Source organism: Palaemon carinicauda, chromosome 6 (assembly GCF_036898095.1).
Source record: "Palaemon carinicauda isolate YSFRI2023 chromosome 6, ASM3689809v2, whole genome shotgun sequence".
In the NCBI taxonomy this organism is placed as follows: Eukaryota; Metazoa; Arthropoda; class Malacostraca; order Decapoda; family Palaemonidae; genus Palaemon; species Palaemon carinicauda.
This window is the reverse complement of record NC_090730.1, coordinates 79,132,231-79,137,230: the sequence shown is the minus strand read 5'-3', so window position 1 is coordinate 79,137,230 and position 5,000 is coordinate 79,132,231.

Sequence of the window (5,000 nt, the reverse complement as noted above, 5' to 3'; positions counted from 1 at the left end):
TACGAAATACACTTAATCAAGCCACTATGAATCGGCTTAATGTTGTTGAGAGAGCAGCTCTCATAGCTGATAGGCTTAACGAATATCAGGACATTTTAGGTAATTCCACTTGGGTTACTAACGATAATATCTCCGTGAAAGATTTTTTACGATTAATGTATTTAACTTGCATGACACTTATGTTGCCTGAAGCTTTAGTGCGGTGCTTTGATAAGAAGTTAATGCCTGCAAGTACGGAATTGGATGTCTATAAACAGATAAAGAAGCACATGTCCAAGTGTCCAGATCTCGATCCCGTGTTAACTCAAGTTTTTGCTAAGAATGAAACAAAACCACAAACAGTGAACGTAATTAATAATCCAGTAGCGGGAGTGACGTGTTACAACTGCAAACGTCAAGGTCACATAAGCGCAGACTGTAGAACGAAATTTTGTTCAGTTCACAACACAGGATCACATTCTTATAGTCAATGTTACGCGCGTAAGACACAACAATATCCTAGAAATACACAGTCAATTCCACAGTCAGTTCCATATGGAAATAAAAAGAAAAATCCTCATTTTAACAATAAGAAGAAACAACAAAATGTCAATGCAGTTCAGAGTCCGAAACAAACAAACACTTCTTCAAATATCGCTGAGCCTGGGCCGTCAAACCAGACCTCGCAAAGTCAGCCTAATTTTCAGAATGTGCAGAACAAAGCAAATACCACATAGTTAACTCTAGAGGGGAAGAGAGTGATGTTGGGTCAAGGTCATTTATGTCAACATCAATAGTATTGAATAATCAATTTAATGTTTTATCAGATAATTGTGAGACAATAGATTTTCCTATGAAACACACGGCCGAATTAAGTAAAACAGTGCATGCTCCCGTAGATTTGCAACGAATTCATACAATAATAAGCCAAAATGAGTTACGGCCAACCTTATATGCTGTAAATTTAGAACACAAATCCTTTACGTTATTTTTTGACTCTGGTAGTCCACGTAATATTATGGATTTGAAGACGCATCATTTGTTGTTTTCGAACTTTCCGATTGAAAAATCAGGAATCAGACTTTCAGGTATAGGAAATAATGAATTAAACGTCATAGGCATAACTCATATTCAGTTCAGAGTCGGTAATCGCACGTTTGCCGATACATTTGTTGTTGTGAAAAACATTAATATGTATCCAGCTGTAATTATAGGATACCCATCTATGGGAAATCAAAACATTATCTTAGCTCCTGCAAAGCACGGCGTGTATATCAAAGGGAAATTCTATAAGTCTTCTAATACTTTAAAGTCTGTTTTGGATAATAAGGAGACGACAAATGTAACCGTAACGTACGTTGAAGAACCAATAACTTGTCTCACTAATAAAGAAATAATACACGCGACCCAGCAGAATTCTCGTTCACCCGTAATATCATCTTGCACGCAATATATCGAACCAAACATACCTTCGAATTTAATAGTGCAAATAAAGAAAACACTACCGGGATCTGAAATATTAATCCTTTCCGATACTTTGAAAACCAACGGATTGTCTGTCACACAAGCTATTTATACAGTAGGCTCACATCAGCAATGTAATATCGAAGTCTGTAATCATTTAAATAACACTTTAGTAATTCACAAAAATCAACATATCTTGGATGTAGAAGTTTATAAACATCGTATTCTTACCGTTGCTGAAATCAATCACTCTCAATCAGTTGCGGATGAATCCCTTTTGCGATCTATTAAAAATAAAATCAGTAAGGACATTCAAGACGAAGAAATTCAGCAGAAAATTTTTGAACTTTTAAATAAATATACAGATGTCTTTTCCACTACGGATGGATCCTTAGGGAAAACAGATGTGATCGAGCATCAAATAAGGTTAAAAGACAAACAGAAAATTATATATGTACCCTCGTACAGACTCCCTATGAAATTCCAGAATGAAATAAATGATGAAGTAGGTAAAATGTTAGAGGAAGGAGTCATTAGAAAATCAAATAGCCCTTATAATTTTCCTTTAATAGTTGTACCGAAAAAAGATCGAACATGGCGTATCTGTGTCGACTTTCGTCGTCTAAACGAGGAAACGATCCCTGATCGATTCCCAGTGCCATGTACTGACGATATTTTGTCTTTGTTAGGTCAGAATAAATATTTTACCAGTTTGGACTTACTTAAAGGCTTTCACCAGATATCATTAGAAGAAGATAGTATCCCATACACAGCCTTCAGCACAGCCAGGGGACATTATGAATTTTTACGGATGCCTTTTGGTTTACGTTGTGCTCCTATAACATTTACAAGAATGATTAACATAGTGTTTGGAGACTTGTTAGGGGATATATTGCATGCCTATATGGATGATCTTGTAATCTTTTCCAACACCTTAGAAGAACATCTACGTAAGTTAGAACTAGTACTACAGAGATTAAGACAACATAACTTAAGGGTAAAGATTAGTAAGTGTGAATTTTTCAAAACAGAATTAGTATATTTGGGTTTCATGGTGTCAAGCCAAGGTCTTAAAGTAGTCCATGATAAGGTGTCGGCTATACGTAATTTTCCCATACCTACTAATGTCAAGGGAATACAGCAATTTCTGGGTTGTAGTGGATATTACAGGCGTTTTATACGCAACTATTCAATAATAGCCGCTCCTTTAACTGATCTTACGAAGAAGGGCGTAGATTTCATATGGTCTGAGCAACATCAACAGGCGTTTAATACTTTGAAAGATGAACTGTGTAGTTCTCCTATCTTAAAATTTCCTGACTTCGGTAAGGAATTCTTCATTGCAACAGACGCCTCAGACTTAGGAGTGGGAGGGGTATTGCTTCAGCAATATGATAAATAGTTTTTCCCGATAGCTTTCTATTCTCGAAAATTGAGAACTTCCGAAAGTAAATATGCAGTAATAGACAAGGAAGGACTAGCTATTGTTAATTCGCTAGTGCATTTTAAGTTCATAATTTACGGTTATCCCGTTAAGGTTCTTACTGACCATAAACCACTAACAGAGTTCTTTAAAGGCTTCAATCACAGCCCTAAACGAACTCGGTGGCATTTAATCATTCAAGATTTTGGCGCAAGAATCGGGTATTTACCTGGGAAAGCAAATATCATTGCGGATGCATTATCACGCAACCCCGTGTCATCTTGTACGGAGTCTTTAGCTGAATTAATAGATATATCAACATCCATGCCTATTGTAAAAACAATATCTGAACAAGAAGATTTAGGCTGGAGTGCTGAATTGTTACAGACTGAGCAAAGAAAAGATCAGAAAATAGAAACAATTATAAATGCTTTGAAAGGCAATCATAAAGAAAAAGAATATATAAAGTATAAGCAGCAGAATTATGTAATCAAAGATAATATTCTGTGTAGGACTGTGACAAGGAAAACCCGCAATACACCACATGTAACTAACGACCAGGTAGTAGTACCAAACTCACTTGTTTCCACTGTCCTGAATTGGTTGCATTCAAATCCATTACATGGACACCCTGGGTTCTCATTAATGTCACAGAAAGCCAAATCATTGTTTTATTGGCATACAATGCTTACAGATATAAAAAGACACATAGCTAATTGTCGCACATGTCAGGAAAACAAAGGGCATACGAAAACACCTGTTAGCTTAGGAACTTATCCTGTTCCCAATCAACCCTTTGAAAGAATACATTTAGATTTGTTAACAGGATTTTACGAGTCAGACAGAGGGAATAAGCACCTCTTAGTAATTATAGATGCTTTAACTCGATATACAGAACTAATAGCGCTTAAAACTAAAACTGCGATTGAATGCGCTAGGAAGTTTTACGAGTGTTACATTTGTAAACATGGAATTCCACACATGATAATCTCAGACTCGGGTGGTGAATTTAATAATCACTTTCTTACCTCATTGTGTGAATTCCTCAAAATAAAGAAGATCAATACCATGATATATCACCCAGAGTCGAATGGGCTAGTGGAAAGAGCAAATAGGAAGATATTAAATATATTAAGGGTAACACTAGGGGGATCAGACCCCAACTGGGATATTGCAATACCGGCGGCACTGAGTACTCTGAATCATTCATATCATATATCAATTAAAATGTCACCGCATGAAGCATTGTATGGTACCCCAGTTAGAACACCTTTCCATGTATTAACGCCTACAACTAATCTATCAAATCCTTTAAAAGAATGTATAAATGCAAGTATAAGTCGATATGATATCCTTCGAAAGAATTTAGAAGAATCACAAATCATAATGAAAAGGAATCATGATAAAATAGCGAAACCAACTAAAACATATACCGTGGGTGATAACATCTATATTCAAATCAATGTCAGAAAAGGGCTCAACTATAAACTAACACCTAAGTTTGAAGGCCCATTTAACATTTTGGAAATATTAACGGCCAATAGGTTTAGAATTCAAAATGTAGCCCAACCCACGGATGAGAGAATAGTACCATTGTCTCACATAAGAAATTAAAAAGAAGTGAGGAAAAATTTTAATTTTAATTTAAAAGTTTTCTTTTTAATACAGGAGTAATTACATATATTTTTTCTCGTTACAGGTTTCCAAGATGAATTTTTTGTTGTTGGGAGTGATATTGTTCGCTCAGACATTTTTTTTCGTATGGGATGAGTTCTAAGACTAAGAATATATATTTTAAATATGGAAATATAGTTGAAAGACAAGAAGACATTTTTATTACATCAACCAACGTAATTGTCGAAGTGCATATGCAAGCAATTTTTCTTCAAGAGAATGATGTCACTAGCTTAAGAACCGCCATTTCAAGGTTTTCTGCATCATTGGATGAGTTGCATAGGAGACATTTTCATTTGACTACTAAGAGTTTGCTTAGCTCAACATTAAAAGTTGCAGAGATGCTATCTGATGACTTATAGAATAAGACTGGAGAGACAGGATCTTTGGCTTATGACCTTTTGATGTGGACTGTAGGACACGAACAAAAAGAAAGACGAAATCCGTTCATTTATGCTGC